We start from the raw sequence: 27,269 nt of genomic DNA on the forward strand, positions 1-27,269 counted from the left end.
CCTATAATTTATGAAATAATATCTATACTGATGAAAGGACAGGGCTTAAGAAAGCAACATTTAACAAGAAATATAGAGCTTGGGCAACTTCTGTTAGCAAGGGATTAAAAAAAATATTTATGGAGGATTTAAAAATATACCAGATAGAATGAAAACTCCGCTATTGGAATAAAGGGTCTCTTTATATAATGATGCGACAGTAATTAGTTACCTTTCAATTCTTGTTCCAGTACAGTTCTCAATCTTCCTCTTTATAGATTTTACAAAAAGCAAGAAAATTCACAGTAAAGTCAATTATTGGTCATGAAGTTAATAGGCTCGTTTCTTTATCTTTGGTCTTATAAAACAGTGAACAGAATGGTAAAATACATGGCTAAGGCTTGAAGTCTGAGTTTACAAATTCCTTTTACATTTTTTCTTTTTTTCTAATCTTTTTGTTTCATCCACAAAGATATTCTTTTTGCAATACCCTCACTATCTCAAGAACCTATACATTCTTGTGGCTGAGAAAAATCCACACAGCCCATCATAATGGAAGAGGATGCACAACTGGTGGGTCAGAGATAAATTTTGAAATGCACACATATTTTGAAATGTACAGTCCTACTCCTCCGCTCAGCCAGGCTCCTTCAGCCACATCACAGGCAAGCAACACTGCTGTCTTAGGTCACCATTTGAAATCCTAATATAAAAGGCAAAATACTTTAAAATGTTTTCTGGATTTTCTCTGCCTTTCCCCCCCCTCCCCACAATTTTTGAGGATTTAATTCTGACAGGGGAATATAATGGAAGAACTGACTATGGTTGAACACATCTAGGAAATATATTTTGCAGAATCCAATCTTTGCAGAGATTACATGGCTCAATTCTTTTTCATCAATCATCTTATTCACTTAAAAATTTTTCTAAATTGGGGCACCTGGGTGGCTCAGTAGGTTGAGCGTCTGACTTCAGCTTGGGTCATGATCTCATGGTTCATGGATTCGCGCCCCATGTTGGGCTCTGTGCTGACAGCTCAGAGCCTGGAGCCTGCTTCGGATTCTGTGTGTCCCTCTCTCTCTGCCCCTCCCCTGCTCATGCTCTCTCTGTCTCTCTCTTTTTCAAAAATAAATAAACATTGGGGCGCCTGGGTGGCGCAGTCGGTTAAGCGTCCGACTTCAGCCAGGTCACGATCTCGCGGTCCGTGAGTTCGAGCCCCGCGTCGGGCTCTGGGCTGATGGCTCAGAGCCTGGAGCCTGTTTCCGATTCTGTGTCTCCCTCTCTCTCTGCCCCTCCCCCGTTCATGCTCTGTCTCTCTCTGTCCCAAAAAAATAAAAATAAACGTTGAAAAAAAAAAAAAATAATAAATAAATAAATAAATAAACATTAATTTTTTTAAATTTTCTAAATTGGCCTATTTATTTGTCTTCTTTTTACTCTAAACTAATCTAAAATTCTTAAGTTTTAAGTATATTAGCATTTTTGTTCTCATATTAAAAATATGAAAGTCTTGAGATTTATTACAGAAAAAAAAACTGGTAAAAGCTATACAGCACACAAAAATACTACCACAGAATGCAGACTCATACCCTGAGAAAATCTGTGAGGGCTCAAAGGTATATTATTTAAGCCTCCTATACTGGAAAAAAAAATTCTCTTGTTATTTGAAGACAGTCCTTAAAGGACTCAGAAATCAAGAAAGAAAATTGATAAATTGAGGCAGACAAAAAAGGGGTCCTAAAAAAGTATGATTAAAATTTTGGGGAGAAAGTATACATTCAGTGTCAAGGACGATGCCCTAGCTTCTTTAGATTATTATAGAATTACTTAACAGGATGGCTCAAGGCTTTTGTAGCTAGAATAGATTTCCAGACAGTATGTTGTAAGAAACCATGCTATTCTGGCACATACAAGGACCAGATGATCTGTTAAGTCTTCCCACCATTTAACTTCTCTAATACCATGATGTGCAGGTGTATAAAACCCTTATATAAACTTCTGGGCATTGCAAGGTATTCTGAAAGAAGGAGGAGAGAGAAGAGCTCCATTGATCTCAAGGAAACTCGTGTCTGCACATATTTCAACACCAAAGCAATTTCTAGCTTTATGCCAAAATGGATTAGGTTTTAGTCACATCTATAAATTCTCTGAAGAGGCTGAGGATTATAGTGGTTTAGAGTCCTTTAAAATTACTGAGAGCAGAAACAGATTGGAGGGGGAAAAAAAAAGAAAGAAAAGAAAAGGTAGATCATTCTGGGAAAAGGGTCTTTGGCCACCACAGCCCCTAGGGCTCTGACTCAGTCCCTCTGGCCAGGCAGGTGATGAAACTGGTGCTAGTGGGTTGGCTGCAAATTAATTCTACATTATTCCATACACAGATCTGATCTCGTATATATTTTTTCCTGCATTTGTGGAAGAAAGACATCATTTTCTGAAAACCTGTTTACAGCAAATCAAGAGTAATCCAAATACATTTTTAAATTACACAAATAAAAATAATCAGATTCACCCTAATGCCCCAAATCATTTTGGGCTCTCTAAGAAGATGAAGGCCTTATCCATTTCAGGGCTGGACTTGACTTTGCTGTCGCGTCGTAAATCCTTTTGCAATGACCCATCCAGAAATCACTTTTGCGTCTGAAATCTCAGTACTTGGGCTTATTCTTCTAAGATCATCAGGCTATTGGTAAGCTCTTTAACTGTCTCAACATTTAGCTTTTGAAAATCACTTTTAAATCACCCATCACCACTGATTACGAAGGAACACAGAAAGGGGCCTGGCCTGACCTCAGGTCAGTGTCGAAGCTGTAAGGGGTCAGGTCAGGCCAATAGCCCTGCAGACTCTAATCTCAGAAGGTTATTTCTATAATTTTTTTATGTTTTTATTTTATTTTTGAGAGAGAGACACATACAGCGAGAGCAGGGGAGGGGCAGAGAGAGATGGAGACAGAATCCGAAGCAGGCTCCAGGCTCTGAGCGGTCAGCGCAGAGCCCGACGTGGGGGCTCAAACTCACAGACTGCAAGATCATGACCTGAGCCAAAGTTGGATGCCCAACCGACTGAGCCACCCAAGCACCCCAATGGAAGGTTGTTTCTTTAAAGCCAATTCTACAGACGTCATTTTGGACAGATCTTGAGTTCCCTCATCTCTATTTTTTTTAATAGACTTTTGGGATTTAAAGGTAAAACAGGTTAAATGCTTGACTTATATTGGGATAATACCAATGGAGGTAGCTAAATAGATGATTATTTCAAACTGAGGTCTTTTTCCAAGTGCATAATTTAAAAATAATGACATGGGCATGTCCCATGTCTCTAAAGTAAGGGTAGATACATATATTTCAGGGAAGTCATGAACCCACTGAAATTGCACTTAAAATTTTACACATATTGACTATGTGCAATTTTCATCAAAAACTCAAAGAGCTCTCTAGCTCCAAACAGAGTTAAGAACCACTGCTCTGAGGGACCAGTAACTTCCCAAACAAATAATGGTATCATTTAATTCCGTTCTGCAAATAATAACTGAGTCATCTCTTTGCTGGATACTTTGCTACCTAGTGAAGACACAAACGTGAATAGGAAGGGAAAGTAGTTTATTAAGCTCCTCCTGCATGTCACACCCACGCCCATGGCATTTCTTATACTCATCTTCTTTAGTGCTCACACAAGTCTTAGGGATTAATTATAATTATATGGAATAATTTGTAGATATGGAAGTCACCTGCCCAAAGTCATAAAGTGTAAGAGGTGGAGCAAGGACTCAAAATTAACTTGATCTGAATCGTCCATGCTTGCTGGATTCACCCTGACTTTCTGATGATATAATACAAGGCAGAACGCACTAAGTGCTGAATAAATGCAAGCAACCTGCCACTTCCAAAAAGATCTCTTTTTCTCACCCCTTTCTATCTCTGCCTTTACCACTCTAATCACAGTCATTATATGTTTCCTCTGGATGAGGCAACAGTGCTGATTTTTTTTTAATTATTAAAGCATATATATATATATATATATATATATATATATATATATATTTTAAAATTTACATCCAAATTAGTTAGCATATAGTGCAACAATGATTTCAGTAGATTCCTTAGTGCCCCTTACCCATTTAGCCCATCCCCCGCTCCCATACCCCTCCAGTAACCCTCTGTTTGTTTTCCATATTTATGAGTCTCTTCTGTTTTGTCCCCCTCCCTGTTTTTATATGATTTTTGTTTCCCTTCCCTTATGTTCATCTGTTTTGTCTCTTAAAGTCCTCATATGAGTGAAGTCATATGATATTTGTCTTTCTCTGACTGACTGATTTCACTTAGCATAATACCCTCCAGTTCCATCCACGTAGTTGCAAATGGCAAAATTTCATTCTGTTTGACTGCTGAGTAATACTCCATTGTGTGTATATACCACATCTTCTTTATCCATTCATCCATCGATGGACATTTGGGCTCTTTCCATACTTTGGGTATTGTTGATAGTGCTGCTATAAACATGGGGGTGCATGTGTCCCTTTGAAACAGCACATCTGTATCCCTTGGATACATGCCTAGTAGTGCCATGGCTGGGTTGTGGGGTAGTTCTACTTTTAGTTTTTTGAGGAACCTTCATACTGTTTTCCAGAGTGGCTGCACCAGCTTGCATTCATAACAGTGCCTTTTTTATGTGGTTTCTCTGTTTCCACCCTTGCTGGGTCTAGGGCTGTTCTCCACATAGAAGCCAAGGCGATCTTTCTAACATATCATGTCACATCCTGGCCTAAAACCTGCAGTGAGTTCCTACTGAGGATAGTAGGGATCATTTATTGTATGCTATACCACCCTTAGACCAGGCAAGCAAGATCCTCAGAGTGCCCCTACAGTTTGGGGTGCCTTCCCCAAAAGTTTGTAAGAACCCCACAAATTCCCGAGACCAGTGGGGGCCAACAGACATCAGGGTGGGATGATCCTAGCCCAGAGACTTATGTGGGCACTGGTCCCATTTTCTCTCCCTTGGGAGTATTCTCCAACAGGCCTACATGATTGTCCTGAGCTGGCGCTGGCCAGATTCCAGAAGCGGGGACCTGGAGTGACAGGATCCTCCCACTGGTCAATATGTTTTTTCTTCTAAGAGATCTTGCAAGACTGGATTGCCAGAATGGTGCTGGCATGCTGATTTGGGGGTGACACTCACATGGGACATAGGACAGGTCTAGGGCTGTGTGGCTTAAAACAACACAAATTTATTATCTTGTAGTTCTATAAGTCAGAAGTCTAAAAAGTTCACAGGGCTGCACTCCTTTGGAGGCTCTAAGAAAGAATCTGTTTTCTTGCTTTTTTCAGCTTGTAGAGTCTACATATATTACTTGACATGAGGTCTTTTCCTCCATCTTCTAACCAGTAGTAGCATAGCGGCTTCTCTCCTATTGATCTCCTTCCCTCTTTAGGACCTGTGTGATTACATCAGGTCCACTTGGATAATCCAGGATCATCTCCATATTTCAAGATCCTTAACTTATTCACATCTGCAAAGTCCTGTTTGCAATATAAAGTAACACAGTCACAAATTATGAGTATTAGGATATGGACATCTGTGGAAGGCTATTATTCAATTTACCACAACTCTGTACTACCTACAGTCCACTGCCCACCCCTGTGGTCAGGCTCATGTGAGGAGGTCAGCCCTTGCCTATTCGTGTTCACACCAAGGTACTGCTTCTGGTTCATAGCACCTGAGGACAGCGGGGTTGGTGACAGTTGTCCTTTGCTCTGTCAGTCACTCTAAAGATAATAGCTTAGTCATCAACCTCCAACCTACCTCTGCGCAAGAACTATGTGTGTAGCTCTGACACAGCTCTATGGTGGCATCCTCTTAGGCTGCTTCACTAAAGTGAATTGTTTCGAAACTTACCAGATTACCTCCTCGCCTCCCAAAATACTACTACTAATAATTCATAGTACTAAACACCTAATTTGAAAAGAAAAATCATAAAGCTTTCTAGAAGAGACTATAAGATGTATCTCTATGACTTTGAGATGGGGAGAAGTTGCTTATACAAGATACAAATATCACTCACTGTGGGGAAAAGCTACTCAATTTGACATAAGAACATTTCCTCATTGAGAGGCCATAAAAGGATTGAAAAGATAAGCCATACAGTAGGAGAAGATTCTTGCAACATGTATAATAGACAAAGGGTTAGTATGCAGAATATATAAAGATTTGTATAAAAGAGAAAGAACAGATGACCCAATTTTTTACAATATCCAAAATTCTTGAACCGGTTCTTCACCTGAAAGGATTCTCAGTAATCATTTACATAAAAATGTACTCAACTTCATCAGTAATCAGGCAAACCCAAATTAATACCACAAGAGGACACCATAACATACTTATGAAATTAGCAAATATAAAAAAATATCTGAAAACATTTGATGTTTGTGTTTGTGTGAATGTAGACCATCAGATATTCTTATTTACTGCTGGTGGGAAGGTAGATGGGAACCACCACTTTGGAAAACAGAGTGGTGTTATCTAGTAAACTGCAAGATAGAAAGACAATATAACCCAGTTATTCCATGTTAGGTTTATTCTCTGGAGATACATGTGTTTATGTGCAGGACAATACATGCATATTGTATGCATATGTATGCTCATAGTAGCTTAGTTTGTAATTTCCCCAAATGAGAAACAACCCAAATGTCCATTAATAGAATGGACATATAATAATACACACAGTGGGACACTATACAACAATAAAAATGCTCAGTCACTCATGCCATTCAACATCTATTGAACTTCTTTATTCTAGGCACTGAGGCAGGAAGTCAAAATAAATTAAAACAGGCCCTCTCCTAGAAAAAGCATCTGGGTGTGGGGTGGGGAGGGAAGCAAACAAAAACTTACAATTCACTGTGATATTAGTGAAGCACTACACTCAAAAAGAATGCTTTGTAGATTTACCACACCATATCTTTTCCTCCCTCTTCTAGCTAGAAATAAATAAACAAACAAACAAATAAATAAATAAAATTGCCTTTCTGTTCATTTTTCTCTTTGAAATTAAAACCGAATCAAGCTGAGGAGATACACATATAGTATACTGGGGGAAAGAAAATGGTAAATTACAACAGCAAGAACAAATGCTAATGGCTTAAATCCCATGGACTTTCAGAGTAATTTCGATGTTGTCTAATGACCAGACATAACCATGCCTCTCTGGAGCAACTGCTTGGCATTTAATCTTATGGGTTCTGTAAACTGTGAAACTAATCAGGTCTCTTATGAAATGGATTCTAGATGATTAGAATTAAATTTGTGTCCACCCCACAAGCACAGATAATGCATTTTTATAAGTCGTATTCCTTGACCTCTGTTCTTCCCTCTTCCTTCTCATCTCCTTCTAATGTACCTCATTGCATTCTATTACTTACATTTTATGTGTAAAGGCCAGAATAAATCCTTTCTGGAGAAGCTAGGGGATGGATGAATGAGGAGGATAGGATAAGATAAAATAGGATAAGATAACTGTCTCATCTCTCTTAAAGAACCAGCAGGTGTTTTAAGGGAGGAGATTATGTATTATTCATCTCTATTTCCCAGCACAAAGCCAGACACAGAGTTGGTGTTTTAGTCAGCTTTCCCTAGATTATGCTGCAGGATAAATAAGCTCAAAATCTCAATAGTTTAAACAACAAATATTTTTTTCTTATTTATGGTAAATGTGCTCTTCAGGTCAGCTGGGCCCTGCTAGGCTTGGCACCGTGTGTCTTCTCATTCTGGCATCTTGGCGAAAGAAGCCAAGACTAAGACATAGTACCAGCAGCCAGCTTCAGCCACGCCAAGCAATGGCATTTAAATCTGTTCGATCACAGCAAAGGTCATGGTGACTGGTAACTCCCATTGGTCAAAGCATGCCAGTGGAGAGTAATTGTGAACTGCTGGTGTTCAATAAATGTTTGCTAAATGAGTGTTGCAATCATTACTGTGGTAGTTTCGCTACCTCACAATACATGATGAGGTTCCTGAGCCATGAGCATCTGCTGTCGGGTAGACACCCTCTCCCCTGCCCCTGGAGTTGTCTTACAGAATATGAGGTCCAGAAGGATGATTCCAGACAGTTAGTTAGAGCAAAGTATTTTCTCTATTCCCTCATAGCTTAACGAGCAGAACCAATGAAAAGTGAGACAGAGGAGTTCACTGGCAAATTAATTCTTCATCTTTTAGAACAAACTTCAGTGTGCATAAGAATCACCTGGGGAGCTTGTTAAAAAATATAGATTTCCACTGATATTGAATCTGTGAGACCAGGAGCTTATACTTCTAGGCTCACCATGTAGTTCTGAAGCACAGCATGGTGTGGGAGCCCTGCTTAGAAGCCAGGAGCAACCTGGGCCTTGGATGCACAAAATGTCTTCTCAGGCCCTGCCACACTTGAACCTCAGGAAGGAGCAGCTTTATCTTTCCCAGCCCTCACTGCCCTCTACTGCAAGGAGGCATGTGGAGAAGAGCCAGGCCCCAACTCCTCTGGGCCACCCTCGTACCCGAGCATTCTCCGTCACCCTGAAATTGCATGACTGTGTGGATCCAGGTCTGTGAGCAACCGCCTGAGTGCTGGGAACTTGTCTGGTTTGCCTGTACATCCCCAGTGCCAACCCCAAACTTGAACTGCGTAAATGCTTACTGGATAAACTAATCAATCTCATTAGTGATCCCTATCTATCACAGCAAGAGTCCTCGAACTCCAGCGCATGGAGAATGAGCTGGAGGACTTGTTCACCCCCAGAGTTCCTGGTTTACCAGATCTGGGGAGGAGCCAAGAACTTACACTTCTAACAAGCTCCCAGGTGATGGCCACACGCTGCCACTGGTGGTGCAGGCTCATGCCTGGAGAACCCCTGCATTAGAGTTCTTCACTTTAGCTTTTTCTGTCTGTAAAATTAGAAGAAAGGGACCTGCTCAAAAGGCTTGACAATAGCTTTTAGAATCATGTAACACTCTGCCATGGCTCTAAGTGTCCAATCACATCAGTCCACAAACTTATATGTGACAAAATCTCTCTTTAGTACTCTATTACTGAATTCACTTTCATTCAAAAAGGTCCCTGAGGGGGATGCCTGCGTGGCTTAGTTGGTTAAGCGTCCAGCTTCAGCTCAGGTCATGATCTGAGTTTGTAAGTTCGAGCCCCGTGTCGGGCTCTGTGCTGACAGATTCTGTGTCTCCCTCTCTCTCTCTGCCCCTCCCCTGCTCATGCTCTGTCTGTCTGTCTCTCTTTCAAAAACAAATAAACATTCAAAAAAAATTTTTTTAATTATAAAAAAAAAAAGTCCCCGAGGGCAGAAAGCTTTGGCCCCTGTTGCATCCCAAGAACAGTCTTGACACATAGCTGGTTGCCTTATAAATGTTCTTTGAATAGATGAATGAGTGATGCCAGCAGTATCCACTGGTCTTCATGCCTCACTTGCTCTAGGGGTCATGCTACGCCTTGCTGCTCCTGTCACCAATGACCCTGGAGGGTGTGCTTTTTGATACATTCTTTTGGCAAGGGTGAAACCTCACTCTTGCTCTCCTCAGCCTGGCACACAGCCCTCAGTAGGAAAGACGCTGGTTCTCTGCTCTCAGAGATCATGGTGGAAAATCTCTAATTCTCCAGCTTTTTTTTCTTTGGAAAAAGAATAAATAAAAAATGAAGTACAACTATTATGAATCAAAAGGCTTTGGCTTTTAATTCATTGTTTTGGCTTTGAATTTCATGCACCTCATTTGGAACTCAAAGCAAAAAATTTGACCCTTTGTTAACAATAGGTATTTTTCTCTCCTTGTAGAGCAAGGGCCTCAGCCTTACTTTTATAATAAGCAAATGGCCTTACATCTGTTTGAGGGCTATAAGAAGTAAAAGGAATAAAAGAAGAATGCATCAATTAGTATTTCAAAATAGTATGCAGCTATGCTTTGTTTTGCTTATATTACAGAAGCACATAGTATACAGTATCATCATCATACTATATAATCATATAACCATCATTAAAACAAAACCAAATCCCATTAAAAAATTTTGTGTACATAACTTACACACCTTTTGAAGAAGATATATTAACATCATCTAGCACCACGGGGTATCCACCCACTCTTTGCCAAGCTTTGTTGGTGAAGCCTGGGGCTCGGAAGGAAAGTTCACAGACCCATTAAACAAACTCATTCATTTCTACTCAAGGGAATATTCTGTCAAGAAGCCCCCAGTCACAGCCTGCCCTGTGGCAGCTCATCACAAGTAACCTTCTCAGAAACATAGGTTTGCTCTGATGTTAGGAAAAACAAAAACTGGTAACAATAGCACTTGCAAAGGAACATACCTCCTGTTACCATCTCAATCCTGCTGTTATTAGCTCAGACAAAAGAAATTCAGGGCACAGACCAAGAGAGCTTGTAAGAAACAGGATGAGAGAGGTACTTTGAAATATGGGCGCACTGGTGTGGCCGGCTTCTGCTCATCCCCCAGAATGCCTACATCATAGGTATCAGGAGTACTGGGCAGCTCTGTAAGGCACTGACATGAGATGATGGAGGAAGGAAGGAACTATTTAGTGTTTATCACATACCAGAAATATTTAAGCACTCTGCAGACATGACCTTATTTCTTTAAAAAATATTTTTTTTTAACGTTTACTTATTTTTTTTTTTAATTTTTTTTTTTTCAACGTTTATTTATTTTTGGGACAGAGAGAGACAGAGCATGAACCGGGGAGGGGCAGAGAGAGAGGGAGACACAGAATCGGAAACAGGCTCCAGGCTCTGAGCCATCAGCCCAGAGCCCGACGCGGGGCTCGAACTCCCGGACCGCGAGATCGTGACCTGGCTGAAGTCGGACGCTTAACCGACTGCGCCACCCAGGCGCCCCTTAACGTTTACTTATAATTGAGAGACAGAGAGACACAGAGCATGAGCAGGGGAGGGGTAGAGAAAGGGGAGACACAGAATCCAAGGTAGGCTCCAGGCTCTGAGCTGTCAGCACAGAGCCCAACATGGAGCTCGAACCCACCAACTGTGAGACCATGACCTGAGCCGAAGTCGATTGCTTAACCAACTGAGCCACCCAGGCGCCCCGACATGATCTTACTTCATCATCAAGGCAGCTCACATGCGAAACCAATGGTACAGTGACATATTTTACAGATGAGAAACTGAAGTTTGTGGAGACTCTGTAAATTGTGCAAGCCTACAAGAAAGCAAAATTTGAATCCCTGTTTGTAACTTCAAGCCTGTGTTCTTTTCCATGACAACATGAGGTTTCTGCCTTCAGTGGTCATAGTTTGGTTCAGAAGAAAGAGCACAGAGCAGCCAAGACTGACAAGTGGCAATAGGAAACCTGGCCCTTGTCAAAGGCCACAGTTTGTACTGGGCTTCTTATGTGATGATGTGTCTGGTTTTTCTTCCCTGTGATGGAACTCAGTGCAGGAGGGGGAGGGGGAGCCTGGGCGCAGTGAGAGAAAGGGCCAGGATTCTGTTCTGTGGTGACCTTCTCTGTCAGAGGTGTGAGGAAAGGGCAGAATGTTAAGGAGAGGAGGCCACACTGAGAGCAGAGAACCAGCAGAGAACTTTCCTTGGTATCTCTTTCAGAGAGTTTCTAAGATTGACTTCATAGCACTCCCACTACCCCCAACTTTGCTACTCCTCAAGCGCGGAGGCCCTTAAATTGACCTCAAAATTGTTGATTCGCTGGGTATGGGAATGAGAGGAAGGCAGGATGTCCTTTTTATTTTTTATTTATTAAAAAAAATTTTTTTATGTTTATACATTTTTGAGAAACAGAAAGAGAAAGAGTGGGGGAGGGGCAGAGAGAGGGAGACACAGAATCCGAAGCAGGCTCCAGGCTCTGAGCTGTCAGCACAGAGCCCAATGTGGGGCTTGAATCCACAAACTGCAAGATCATGACCTAAGCCAAAGTCAGACGCTTAACCAACTGAGCCACCCAGGTGCCCCAGGATGTCCTTTTGATAGCCAAGCTGTAGAAGGGAGTTTCCTTTAGCACTGAAACAAAACAAAACAAAACAAAACAAAACAAAACAAAACCCATTGGTTTATTTGGGAGATACTTGACCAAGTGAGCAGGGACAGTTTAAGGGTAAACATTCTTTAAATTTCATTTGAGAAAATATACTCCTTCAGTCTCTCCATACTGTGACCTCAGGTGACCTCCCTGACTTGGGTGGGTTTCACAAAGGACCCATTTAGGAAAGGCGACAGCCCTGAAAGCTTGTCCAAGCTCAGAGGCAGCCTGTCTGAGAGTTTCCCAAACTTCCTTCCTTGATCTGCACCACGCACTCCTGCGTCAACCTGTACAAGGACAGGTGAGCTCACTGGCTGACAGGTAGAGAAGCCACAAGTCTTCCAGCCGATGCTCCTGTAACATCCTTCCTAGAGGTGCTCACCCTCAGAGCTGTGCCCCTTCTGATGGCAACCTCTGCTCTCAGGTGTCTTTTCTTTTCCTATTGCTCTGTTTTAGGTCAGCCTTGCTGGCACCTTTCCATATTCCCACTTCATCAGGTTAAGCTCTGTTTAATTTAGTCGTGAGAGATCTCTCTCTAGACAATTGCCTGCATTCCTCCAAAATTACCCGAAGATCATATTGCTTTTAGTTGTTCCTTTTCTTTCTTTAATGGAACATTCCTCTCTCTTACCAGATTTCTTAATAATAAACTCTGCTATTATTTGTTAACTATCTGTTTAGGAACTATCTGTTATTAGCTTCTCTTGTAGTTAAATATGATAAAATTAACATTCTCTTTCCCAAGTTTTGGTAATGCAATGTGGTAGAAACAGAATGGCTATCGAATCAAATACATTTATTAACCAGATGAGTTTGGGAAAATTCCATCACCTTCCTGAGACTTGATTTCCTCATCTTCAAAATGGGTGTATAAATAATTACTTTATATGGTTGCAGGAAAGATTGAATGAGATAAAGTGCCTATCACACTGCTAGGTTGCCAGGTATACAGATTAAACGTAAATGCTATGCCCTTTTCTCTTCCTCTTCAAAATATATATATTCCAGAAAATTTCATGGTTCCTTCCCTAAAATCTGTCTTCACAACCCAACAACTTATACCACACTGCTATGAGCAAGGTTTGCAAAGCTTGTCTTCCCAAAGAACGTTGTGCAGGCTCTATGTTCAGGAAGCATAAACGCTTCAATTTATCTCTTCCTGGGGTTGCATATCTGAAAGCAGCAAGAGAAAAATTTTCCATGGCCTGTCAGTAAAGCCTTTTCTAGTAAAAAAAGAAATCCTATTAAAATAACAGTTACAGGTTTTTCAAATGGGTTACATCAATGGGGTAAAACCACAAACTGCTTTCATATATGCACTCTCAAATTTCCTCTCTTCACCCACCCTTGATGACAGCGGATGTAGAGCCTACAGCCTTCCAATCACTTCCAGCTATTTTAAGGGGGTGGGGGGCAGGGATCTTATTCAGTGCCTGACTTTTGGATATTAACAGGTCTGATCCCGTCTTACATCAAACTTGAACCTCATAGCCACTTCATAGTGTAACCCCCTCTATCCCCAGCAGCTCAGGGCTTACCCTTGCTGAGAACTTTACAATGGGGAAGAGCTGATATAAGAACTTTTTGTTCTTTCTTCATCAAATCTTCTGGCTCTTCCACATTAAGGAAAGGGAGGGGGGTTAGAGAAAAGCGGGCAAAAGGCTAATGTCACTGGTGCTCTCTCCTGGCTAGTTGTCAGTCATACTCTCTCACCGCAGGCACACAAATGCTGATTTTGTCATGGCATCATCTACAGTTCTTTGGCGCCCTGCCCTGATCCCTATTCCATACCTCCAGTACATTCACATTCTCTGCCGTAGACAAGAAACTCTTCAGCAGACCTTTAGAGACCTCTCTCTCCAGCCTCTGGCAGCCCACCCCAACCCTTCTCAGCGTTGCAGGTGCTCAGCTCAGCAGTCAGCCCTTTGAGCAAGGCCCATCAAGACAGCTTGAGCCTACTAACTGCCGGCAACTGCCATGTTCTTTTGTCCTTGAGGAGCTCTTGCATCTTTCCACAACAGATGGGGAAAGCCTAGCTCTCTCCTTGTCCTACATCCATGGGTTAAAGTGCTTCTCTAGCTGTCCTCCAACTGTCAGAGTTTTCCACTCAGAAATCAGTAGTCCTCATGTTTATGCCCCTAGTCCATGGGAAACCCATGTCACCTTCCTACTGCAATCCACTTCTTCCACTCCAGGGCACCTGGTGAGCTTGGGAGGGTCTGCAGCTTGGGAAGTGCAGGGCCAGGAGTGAGATGCCAAATGTCTCTCCTTGCAGTGCCCCATTCTTGGTGAGCATGTCTCTCAGACTCTATCACTTGGCTTGGGGGGTCAGAAATGCTTCACTAATCCCTCAAGGCCAAGAGCTCTCTTTCCTTGGTAGCCATCTTCTCTCACATAGGCTGATGGCAGCTTGAGGTGGAGGACAGTTTCTATGGTTACCAGACCAGATCTAATATCTTTGAGTAGTTTTGGCCTGGGTGTGTTCACCATTTCATTTAGAATAGGGATCTTTTGCCCAGTTTCTCTGCTTTAGGGCTTCAACTAAAATTCCAAGAAAACAGAAAGAACATTTCCACTGAACATCCTCTTATATATCCAAATAATAAATGACATGGGAATTACTACTTAGGTGCAATATACAAGCTATATTTTAATTGTTTTAGGATACAGCTAAGGCAAGATTTTAAGACAACTCTACTATCTATTTTAATTCAATCTTTTAAAATCACTGCTTTATGAAAACTTGCCTTTAATTTCTACTTCAAAGAATTAAAGCCTCCCATTTATGGTGCCAGGAAGCACCATATAACATATGCCTGACAAATATGTCTAATTTTTTTAAAACAGTCTTGCAAAATGGGTGTTCTCCTTCCATTTATTCCATTTCACAGATGAGGAAGATGAGACTTAGAGTAAGTAAATGGATCAAGGTCACACAGCTAGTAAATACCCAGCATTGAAATTTTGCCTGTCTGACTCCAACAGGTATAGTCTTTCCAGATCCATGTTATAGCGCAAACAGTGGTTACAGCTTTATCTGTAGAATAATAGCTTTTTAAGAGTTGTCCTAAACTGCAATGTACCAAACACTATTCAATAGGAGTAAAAAGGGGTACTGGGGAGAGGGGAGGGTATTTCAGGGCTGCATAAGTTTGACAAATGGTGGGTTAATAAAATTAAATAATTTTTAATTGTATAATTTCTTAGAGGATTTATTTTTAACAACCTTACTGAAATATCTTGAGATATCTTTGACATATTAAAAATTGTATATGTTTAAGGTATACAATGTGATATTATAAAATATTTATTTATTTGTTTTTTATTTATATATTTATTATTTTAGAGAGAGAGAGAGAGAGCAAGCAGGGGAGAAGAGCAGAAGCAGAGAGAAAAAGTCTTAAGCAGACTCCACCCTTAGTACGGAGCCAGATGCAGGGCTCAATCTTGTAATCCTGGGATCATGACTTAGGCTGAAATCAAGAGTTGTATGCTCAACCAGCTGAGCCACTGAGGCACCTCCACAACTTGAGATTTTTATATATGAATACATTTTGAGAAGATCATCACAATCAAGCTAAATAATGTATCCATTACCCACCTCTACATAGTTATCATTGTGTGTGTGTGTGTGTGTGTGTGTGTGTGTGTGTGTTGAAAAAATTTAAGATCCATCCTCTTAGCCAATTTCAAGTATACAATACAGTATTATTAACTATAATCAACTCATTCATCCTATATAACTGAAACTTTGTACCCTTTAAGCAACATCTCATTTCCCTCTCCCCATCTCTTAGAAACTTTAATGTATAGGTGAATACTTTGGTTACAGGGGGGCAGAAGGGAAATAAGCAGCAAATTGCATTTTTAGGACAATTGTACTGACCTCTCCTGGAATAGAACTCTGTGGCTCAGTGACCACTGGATCTGTGTAGAGGTGGTCAGTAGGAGACAGACAGTTGAGTTGGGCAGGCTCTGCAATGTAGCTCCAACGACAACCCATGCTTTGTCATTTGCTTTTGGTGAGGTCTCCCTCACCATCTCCTTCCCCTGAAACCTCATATTCTTTAAACTTCTCTCTTCAAGATCACTAACAAAAGACAGAGAAAGTGCACAGCTTCGGTTCCTTCCCAGCACACCCTTTCATGTTGTCTTCTGCTCCATACACGGTCGCTTGGGCACCTCAATTATCATCATGGTGAAACCAGACCCTACTTATCCTTTCCCTGACACTCATTCTTCCAGACTTTTCAAAGTAAGAAATAAAGAATCTAATAATGCCACATCTCTAAAGAAAGATTCCTTTAAAGTGAATTTGACAATCTGGCTTTCATTCAGAGCTCCTTTAGAGGCCTTACTATTTTCTTTGCTCTTTGTGTATACTTGGAGACATATTTCTGACATGTAGAATAGAGTAGTTCTAACACATAATTACATAAGCATTTCTTTTCTCTGATCTTCCATATCATATTATTTTTTCCTGGCCACAGTGATCACCTGAAATCCTCTCCTTCTGAGGATCTACACCACTCACTCCTAGGGTCCTAGCCTGCCCTCTTTAGGGGTCAGTAACTTGAACTGCATTAGTTCCGTTTACATTCATGAGGCTCAGATTTGTTTTTAAATAAACTTTTTATTTTACAATAGTTTTAGATTTACAGAGAAGCTGTGAGGATAGTAGAGAGTTCTCATATACTCCACACCTACTAGTTTCCTCTATTGTTAGCTTACATTTGGATGGTATATTTGTCACAATTAATGAATCAATACTGATTCATTATTATTAAAAATGATGATTAAATTAAAAATTATTATTAAAAGATTTCCTTGGTTTTTACTTAATGTCATTTCTGTGTTCCAGGAACCCACATTACATTGAATCCTCATGTCTCCATAGGCTCCTCTTGGCTGTCACAGTTTCTTAGACTTTCCTTATGTTTGATGACCTTGACAGTTTTGAGGAGTACTGGTCAGTTATTTTACAAAGTGTCCCTTAATTGGGATTTGGATGATGTTTTCCTCATGATTAGACTTATGAGTTTTTTGGAAGACCATGGAGAAAAAGTACTGTTTTCACCATATCATATCAGGGATATGAAAGCACAATAGTACTAAAAAAAATAACTCATTACTGTTGATGTTGACTTTGATCATCTGGCTGAGGTGGCATTTGTCAGGCTTCTCCATTGGAACATCTTTTTTCTCCCCTTTCCATACTATATTCTTGGGAAGGAAGTCATTATGTGCAGCCCACATTTAAGGAGCAAGAGTTATGCCCTACCTCCTTGAGGGAACAGTATCTACACAACTTATTTGGAATTCTTCTATATGGAGATATGTCTCTTCTCTCCTATTTATTTATTCATCACTTATATCAATATGGACTTATTTTATATTTTAAACAATAATCCAATACTACTTCCATTTATTTGTTGCTCAAATTGTTCTAGCTTTGCCCACTGGGAGCTCTTTCCATTGGCTCCTCTGTCTCTTTTACATACACCATCATTCTGTGTTTTTTCTTTTTTCCTTCCTTCCATCCACCTGCCTTCCTTCCTTCCTTCCTTCCTTCCTTCCTTCCTTCCAATGCTTCCTTACTTTCTGACACTACAAGTTGCTCTAAGCTCATTTTCTGCATTCTCTGACATCATGCTCTAATTTGCTCTTCACTTTCTCCAGATTCTGTGCCTCTGTCTCATAGTGCTTAAGTTAGAAACACAAATCCTGGAGTAATTAATATGTTTTGAATTAGTACAATGATTTGATATGGCAGACTGCTCCAGTAATCTTTAATGTTAATGAAACTGCATTTAGAGAAGATAAGAATTAGATTCATTACGAATTATTTACTTATACAGCCAATTATGAACTATATGCATGAATGGAGGGAAGAGAGATAATGGAAAAAAGAGATAAGCCAAAGAAATTTCTATTTCACTAGAAATAGTCAGACACCCACAAGTAGATAGCTGCTTACTTCCTTCCTGGAAACTTCAACTAAGTGGTGGGTTCACTTACCTCTATCCTGAGATCTGGTTGAACAGAAACTGAGGAAGGCCTCAGTTTCTCCAAAGACTGAATAATAATAATAATAATAATAATAATAATAATAATGATAATAATAATATAATAGTTACATTATTATTAAATAATAATTTTAAATTATTATAAATAATTAAATATTATTATTTTAATGTTTATTTATTTTGAAAGAGAAAGACAGAGTGCAAGTTGGGGGGAGAGAAGAGAGAGAAAGGGAGAGAGAGAATTCCATGCAGGCTCCAGGCTCTGAACTGTCAGCACAGAGCCTGAATTGGGGATCGAACTCATGAGCTTTGAGATCATGACCCAAGCTAAAGTCGGTTGCTTAACTAACTGAGCCACCCAGGTGCCCCTTATTATTTTTTTTAAGTTTTATTTTTATTTAAGTAATCTCTACACCCAACATGGGGGTGAACTCATGACCCCGAGACCAAGAGTTGCACATTCCTCCAACTGATCCAGGCAGGCACCCTTCCAAAGACTATATAAAATAAACATTCAAGAATTGCTAAGAAATGATACATCAAAAAAAAAAAAATAAGGCTATTTCAAAAAATACAGCATATTTTATCTGGTTTATTTAGAAACATCTGGCGTCAGGCCAGGGACCCTTTAATCTGATATATAACATTTACAATGGACCATTTCTTACTGTCTCTACCCCAATCTAAAACCTTCCCACTCAGACTCTAATTTTTTGTAAAAAATTAATGATGATGGTGGGCAAAGGAATTCTCAGTATCATGAAATCTGATGATCAATGATTGATTTTTCATTGGAAAAACTGGAGTTTCATTGGAAGACTGGAGTTGCTTTGGTGAATTATTATATATGGCAAATTAAGGAAATGTTATGGCAAATTATACTGCAAGAAAAGAAATAAAAGATGTTCCTAAATATTTTCATTTTGTAAGAACGCAGAATTATATGTAATATTGTGCCCCTACTGGAGAGAAAGAGCCAATAAACTGACAATATGCAGTAGTCTCCAAAGAAGAAAGGTCAGCTAATGATGGTGCAAAAACAAATGAGTTTGTCTCAACTCTTACAAAATGATAGACATTATTATAAGCAGCATTGCTACCAGTGCTCAGTTAATACTTTTAGTTTCTTGGGAATAAATTTTATAACTTATTGATACTGTTTGAATCATCAGGAAGCTCCCTAGGCTTCAAACAAATATGTTTGGGTGGATAGAATCACAAAGCAACTTCATTCTGCTCACTGTTGCTTTAATTTTATTCACCAAAGACAGTTTTTTCCCCCTCTTTCCTTATGAAATCTCCTGCAATCTCACAACTTTCTGGTTACTTTCCATATTACGAAGTCCTATAATCCCTCTAAGGGGCAAAACAAAATTTCAAATTGGCAATTAAAAAGTTCACACTCATGTATGGAGGTTCCTCAAAAAACGAAAAATAGAACTACCCTACGACCCAGCAATTGCACTACTAGGCATTTATCCAAGGGATACAGATGTGCTGTTTCAAAGGGACACATGCACCCCCATGTTTATAGCAGCACTATCAACAATACCCAAAGTATGGAAAGAGCCCAAATGTCCATCGATGGATGAATGGATAAAGAAGATGTGGTATATACACACAATGGAGTGTTACTCGGCAATCAAAAAAAATGAAATCTTGCCATTTGCAACTATGTGGATGGAACTGGAGGGTATTGTGTTAAGCGAAATTAGTCAGTTGGAGAAAGACAAATATCATATGACTTCACTCATATAAGGACTTTAAGAGACAAAACAGATGAACATAAGGGAAGGGAAACAAAAATAATATAAAAACAGGGAGGGGGACAAAACATAAGAGACTCATAAATATGGAGAACAAACTGAGGGTTACTGGAGGGGTTGTGGGAGGGGGGATGGGCTAAATGGGTAAGGGGTACTAAGGAATCTACTCCTGAAATCATATAGTTGCACTATATGCTAACTAATTTGGATGTAAATTTAAAAAAAATAAAAAATAAAACAAGTTAAAATTAAAAAAAAAAAAAGAAAGTTCACACTCATGTATTAATCTAAACTTCCAACGTCATTCAAGTCACAACAGTTCCCCCTCTCTACACTGAATCATGTTCTGGGGGAGAAGGTGTTACCAGATTCCTCTCTCTTTCTAGCTACTATTTCCCTTCTCAAGTTGGAAGGAAGAAAGAAGATTAGGGGAGCACAAAACATCCTTCTTGACTGGTGCTCTAAATCGGCCTTAACATTTTGAGTTTGGCTGATGTTTGATGTTTGTATTTCTTCTGGATGCTTTTGTGGCTTCATGGAGTCCTAGTCCTTCATTCACTGCAGATTTTTCATCTGCACTTCATTTAATGCCAGTAATACATTCTTCTCCAGCTTATCCTGACTCCTCGGCCACTAACAGTCTGTCTCTAGTTATTTTCCACTGACATCCCATCACTTCTCCAAGTGGCCCCAGTACACAGGACCTAAAATAAACCACAGTGGAGCATGAGAAATACACATGCTTTCTTTCCTCTGACAAACCTGGAGTCCAAGCTCATCCTTTGGTAGCCACCACTTCCTCAGCTCTGTTGTCATCAGCTAACTAGCCCATCATGATCTTTAGGTTTCTCAGAAGGGAGTTAGTTACCATTATACCATGACCTTTCAGTTTTAGGCAACACATATCAAGCTCTGTAAGTGATCCCTCTGTAGGCCGAAGAGATACATACTTTCCACTTCTTCTGATGGGGGAATAGGACCAATGCCACAACTCTTACCAGAGAAACTCATTAAAAATCACTCTTTATCTCCAACAGCTCAACTCTGTGATACCCTCAGTGCGAGTGAGGGTTTTAATAGTGCAAAATATTTTGATATAAATCTTTCTAGCAAGTTCTACCTGGTGGTCTAACTTTCAATTCACTTTGATTTTTAACATCTGACAACATACTGTCTTGGCCAAAGCTACTATTTCAACATTTCTACAACACACTTGCCTAAACACACATTCCATAAAACAGGGGTTTTAAGTTTATTTACTTATTTTGAGAGAGAAAGCACCAGTGGGGGAGAGGCAGAGAGAGGGAGAGAGAGAATCCCAAGAAGGCTCTGCACTGTCAATGCAGAGCCCAACGTGGGGCTTGACCTCATGAATCGTGAGATCATGACCTGAGCCAAGATCAAACAGTCAACTGACTGAACCACCCAAGCACCCCTATTCCACAAAATACTTAATGCTAATTTTCTTTGGCCACTATGGCCTATTGGTGATTTATATTTTTACAAATATTCAAAATAAATAGAATGTTATCTGGGATGTAAACCCAAACTTTTGTTTGAGCAGATGTAGAAAGTGGGGAAAGTTTCAGGAGCTCACCAACATTTAAACTCTAGTTCTGTCCTTTAAATTCTTCTTATCTGTTGGTTGAACATGTTTCTCTTTAGGGACAGGCAGCTGTTCTCACATCATCATTATCTCCTACACTTGGTCTTGGTGTAAACTCTATCTCCAATCTCTTTCAAGGTCTCAGCTTCAATAAAATCTGTATCTTTCACAAATTTCAGCACAGGAAGACTTGCTATTTTGATTTATTGTTTTTGCTGTAGGATCATAAAAAATTACAATGTGAATTTCAAAGATAACCAATGGTTTTCTTACTCTGGCTGCATTTGCTTCCTCTCTAAAGGTAGTGGACATGGAAATATGGTTATGCACCCTAGATTTAGGGAAGAAGCATAGTGGTTACAAGGATGCCAAAGAGAAGAAACACTGTTAATATTTCAAATTAATTTAGGTGTTTCCTGTAAGTTGACATGAAACTTTAGAGGATATATATGATCCTCTAAATATATGCACTAATAAGTTAACAACAAAATAAATAATGTGCTATTTTAATTTCCTGGTATCAAATTGTAAGAAACTTCCTACTCAAGTTTGTCAGAATAAGGAAAAATTATCTCAAAATGTATTAACTCAATAATTAAATTAAAGACAGACCGAGATTTTCAATGAGAAGTCCTGGTATCCGATTCTGGTTTCACAGTTTGCTGGCTATATACTCCTAAGCAAACTACTTAATATCTCTGAGACTCAGCTATCTCCACTGTAAAACAGATATTATAAAAAAGTAGTCCAGGGGTGCTTGGGTGGCTCATTCAGTTAAACTCCAACTCTTGGTTTTGGCTCAGGTCATGATCTCATGGTTTGGGGATTCAAGCCCCATGTCAGGCTCTGTGCTGACAGTGTGGAGCCTGCTTGGGATTCTCTCTCTCCCTCTCTCTCTCTCTGCCCCTCCCCTGTTCTCTCTCTCTCTCTCTCAAAATAAATAAATAAACATTTAAAAATACAAAATAAATTGAAAAGCAGTCGATAGTGTTCCTTGAATATTAAAATGCTCTTCTTCAGCATTGTTATTATTCTTATAAAAATACCAAGATTTAAAGGAAATGAGGCTATCTTCCAAACTACACTTTTCACAGAAAGAGAGGCTGTGCAGGAGGCATGGGAAATGTGCTGGAGGCTGGAGGGTTATGTTAATGTACGTTAAATTATTCCTAATATAATAATAGTTAAATAACGTAAACCTCCGATAGGTATTTATAACAAAAGAAAGGGAGCACAAAGGGAGAGGTGAGTGGAGGTGTTCCAGGACTTGGCCTCTGTTCTGGTGGGTACGATATAAATGATGAAGCATGCGGGTCAAACAAGGCAACGACACCCTCCAGCTCTAGAAGCTAAGGGAGTAGAGGGTGTGGATAGACCACAGTCATATTCAGGTGGTTCACTAATTTCCCATGTCATTTGGAATGCTTTTGGCAGCAAGTAACAGAAAGTCTCCACTCAACTGGCTTAAACCATGTGGAATTTATCATCTTAGATGACAAAATGTGTGTGTGTGTGTGTGTGTGTGTGTGTGTGTGTGTGTGTAAAGGTAGATCATCTCCAGAGATGACTAATACAGCAATACAATGATTTAAAAAAAGCCATGACCATTCCCAGTCTAAAAGCCTCATCCTCTGATGGGTTTCAGGTGCCACATCCTTATGACAACATCCAGAATTAGAAACAAGAACCTTATCTCCCTTGGGTCTCCTTTTAAGATCCAGAAGGAGAAGTTTCCCAAAAGCTACCTGTGCAACTGTCCCTCCTGTGTATCACATTCTCAAGCCTTGGTCAATCACTGGTAAGAACTATTACTGCTCTGGGGCAGTGATGGGACTCAACTCCCAGAAAAACAGCTGGCCACTCAGACAAAATCTGAATTTTGTAAGGAAGAGAAAAAGGGTTGTCAGGCAGGCAACCAGCGTGGTTGCTCTGGCCTTGCCTTCCCGTGATGGTGGAGATGGGGCTGAGGGTTCTGGAGCAGCCTTTCTGAGGCATCCCCACCCCAAAGTTGTCTTCAGATATCTAAGGTTTCTTTTGAGGTAAGCTGAGTAGGCATCATCTTTCAGAGATGTCTGGAAGAGAGTCCCCCACACTCAGAAAATCTCCCAACAAGAAAAATCTTTCCTGGGGCACCTGGGTGGCCCAGTTGATTGGGTGTGTGACTTCGGCTCAGGTCATGATCTCACGGTTTTTGAGTTCAAGCCCCACGTCGGGCTCTGTGCTGACAGCTCGGAGCCTGGAGCCTGCTTCAGATTCTGTGTCTCCCTCTCTCTCTGCCCTTTCCCTGCCCACACTCTGTCTCTCTCTGTCTCAAAAATAAATAAACATTAAAAAAACTTTTTTAAAAAAGAAAAATCTTTCCCGTTGTCTCCAGACATATTATTTTTAAAAAGAGCAGAGCCTTTAATTTCTCATAAACATTCACTGATTCTATATGGATATCATCCCCTGTAGCACAACATGGAATTCAGTATTGATGGGGTTCCCTGGAGTTACCTGTTAAGAAAACCATCAAATACAAATCTTAGAGGATATATGTTGACTAGGGTAGTGCTCCAGGATAAGTTTGAACAACATATATAAAAACATACTGGGTTTTGACTGTGGGAAGGAGGTAAAAGAACAACGGGTCACTGATAGGGTCACTGCCAGCTAGTGCCTTTGGGTGATTAGAGAAGGGCAACTCTTCTTCCTGGGGGGCCACCCCACCAGAAGGTGTAGAGCCCAGCCTGCCCATGACCTGTGGCCCTGGTTATGGAATGCTCCTGAGGGAAGTAAGTTTCCACTGAAAGAAGGAATAGGTACTTAAAGAAAGAGTAGAAATGGGGAAAGTATCTTGTTTAGAGTTAATTTTGTTTCCTTCCATTGTAGTGATACATTTGCATCATCTAGCTGCATTGAGGTCCGAGTTTTATGAAGACTGGGGCTTGCACATATCTTTTTCACCCACGTGGCTCTTTTAAGGCTACTTCCTAGACTTTCTTTACCTCTTAACCAACATATTCTCCCTGGGTTAATTCACAAACTCCACCAGCTTCAATTCCTACATATCTACTAAGGACTCCTGGTTTGTAGATCCAGCCAACCCAGGGCTCTCTCCCCAGACTCCAGACTCATCTATCAACCATCTGCTGGTGGCTCCACTTGGGGAATAGAAAGTGGCTTTAATGATTTCAGTGTATATTTCTGTATTTTCTAAATTTTCTAAAATGTATTTCTATGATAATCATAAAAATAATGTTATTAGAAAGGGTACAGCACAGGGAATATAGTCAACGGTACTGTAATAGCATTGCACGGTGATAGATGGTAGTTACATTTGTGGCGAGCACAGTATAGCATATAGACTTGGAAATCACCATGTTGTGCAGCGGAAACTGATGTAACGTGCATGTCAACTATACTTCCATTACAAAAAGAATATACTTAAAAAATGAATGTGATTATACTGGTGATATAATGCAAAACATGAGTATAGTTAACATTCCTATCTGGTATATTTGAAAGTTATGACAGTAGATCCTAAGAGTTCTCATCACACAAAAAAAATCCCCCCTTTTTTTTTTTCTTTTGTAACTATCAGGTGACGAATGTTAACTTATTGTGGTAATCATTTCACAAAATATGTATGTCAAGTCTTTATGCTGTACACCTTAAACTTAGTTCTGCTTATGTCAATTGTATCTTAATAAAGCTGGGGAAAAAATTTAAAAATTAGAACAATGAACTGGGGTAGCTAGGTGGCTCAGTCAGTTAGGCGTCTGACTTCAGCTCTGGTCATGATCTCATGGTTCGTAGGTTTGAGCCCCACATTGGGCTCTGTGCTGACAGCTCAGAACCTGGAGCCTGCTTTGGATTCTATGTCTCCCTCTCTCTCTCTGCCCCTCCCCTGCTTGTGCTTTGTCTCTGTCTCTCGAAAACAAATAAACATTAAAAAAATTTTTTAATTAAAAATTAAAACAACAAACTAAATGATTTTAGGTAATGTGATAAGAATTATTCTGTCCCTTACACCAAAAACAAGAAAAAATGTTAAGTAAAAAATAAAATAGACATGAGAGAATGTTAAGTTACTCTTTATTGTAGAGCTGTTCTATGATAGCTATAGTGCTGAAGTATTGTACTTATTCTGACAATTTAATGCCCTTTACAACTGAAAAAAGTGGGAATTATTATCTTCATGTACCAGAAGAAGAAACGGAGGCTCGGAGAGGTCATGGACACAGCTAACAAATTGTGGAGCTTGAATTGGAACCTAACACCATCTGGCTTCAAAAGCTCTGTTCTTTCTAGTGCATGTCCTTTCCCAGAACCAGTGCAGATTCAGTGGGGAAGACAAAAACAAAGTAAAACAAAATTCAAATTATGCACATTTTCTAAAGTCTTTTATTTAATAGAACCTCATATTTAGTATACTTCCTTGTTTTTTATTCTCAAGTGTTAGCCTTCTAATGTCCTCCAAATATTTGACAGAATGAGCTGGAAGACCACATTATACCTCCTTGCTCTTTTTAAGCAACAGCCATAGACTATCTTTACTGTTCAATCTGAAATTCTATGACTATTATTATTATTAATTTTTTAATGTTTATTTATTTTTGAGAGCAAGACAGAGTGTGAGTAGGGGAGGGGGACAGAGAGAGGGAGACAGAGAATCCGAAACAGGCTGGAGGCTTTGAGGTGTCTGTCAGCACAGAGCCCATGCGGGGCTTGAACTCATAAACTGTGAGATCATGACCTGAACTGAAGTCAGACGCTGAACTGACTGGGCCACCCGGGCACCCCTATGACTATTATTTTTAACTTAAAAAATAATCTATCCCATCATTCCAATGCATGGATGACTTTCATGAAACTGTACTACTATTGATATATTGGGATTGTGAGACCTTGACCTGTATTTCTAGGTGCCCTAGAACTATTCTAAACATTTACTGAAATTTCAAAAGGGGACTTTGACTGATTAAGCAACTATACAACTCCTTAACAGTTCAGAAATATTTACTGAGCATCCGCAATGTGTCAGGCACAGTGCATGGGGGGGGGGGTTATAAAGATGAAGAAGACAAAGTGCATATTCTTTGCCATAGGAGGGGGCACCGAAATGGATAATTGTGATATAACTCAGTAAGTGATTAAACTGAGGTCGTCCCTGAGGAAAAGACACGTATATTCCTGATGTTCAGTGAAATGTTTATAGGAAATGACAGCCAAGCCAAGTCCTGAAAGATGAGCAAACTAAAAATGTACATTTGGGAGTCATCAGCAGACAGGCCACGAGGTGGCTACATGAACAGAGAAAAGGCTACATGAACAGAGAGGTCCAGCAGTTGAGAAAGGAACTTTGGGGGGATCAAGAAATTGGGCATGGCCAGAAAAACGGGAAGTATGAAAGAGGGAGTAAACAAGAGAAGAGAATGTAGAAGGAGAATTGGCAAGGGGTACTTCCCAGAAACCATGAGCGTAGAAAATTCTAGAGAAGTAGGGAATAGCCTACAGAGACATTTAATAACAAGACAACTGAAAATTATTGTTCAGATTGGACATTATGATATTCATTGATGGTCTTCACCGAAGAAACTTCAGTCAGGAGGTACAGACGAGTGGCAGATTATAGACACTGTAATGCAGAGATCAAGAAGTAGATATAGTCACTGTAGATTAGCATTTCAAGAAGCTTGGTTAAAGGGAAGGAGAGATGGGGGCAGTAAACAGACAATGCAAGCTCGAGGGAGTTTTTTGGGTTTGATAAAATTTACTTAAATCCATTTTTTTAATGGATTATGGGGGGGGGCAGGCAATGATGAGAAAAAGGTTGAAAATATAAGCTCCAAAAAGGTAATTGATGGAACAATGGCATTTGGAG

Source organism: Leopardus geoffroyi, chromosome A1 (assembly GCF_018350155.1).
Source record: "Leopardus geoffroyi isolate Oge1 chromosome A1, O.geoffroyi_Oge1_pat1.0, whole genome shotgun sequence".
Classification (NCBI taxonomy): Eukaryota; Metazoa; Chordata; class Mammalia; order Carnivora; family Felidae; genus Leopardus; species Leopardus geoffroyi.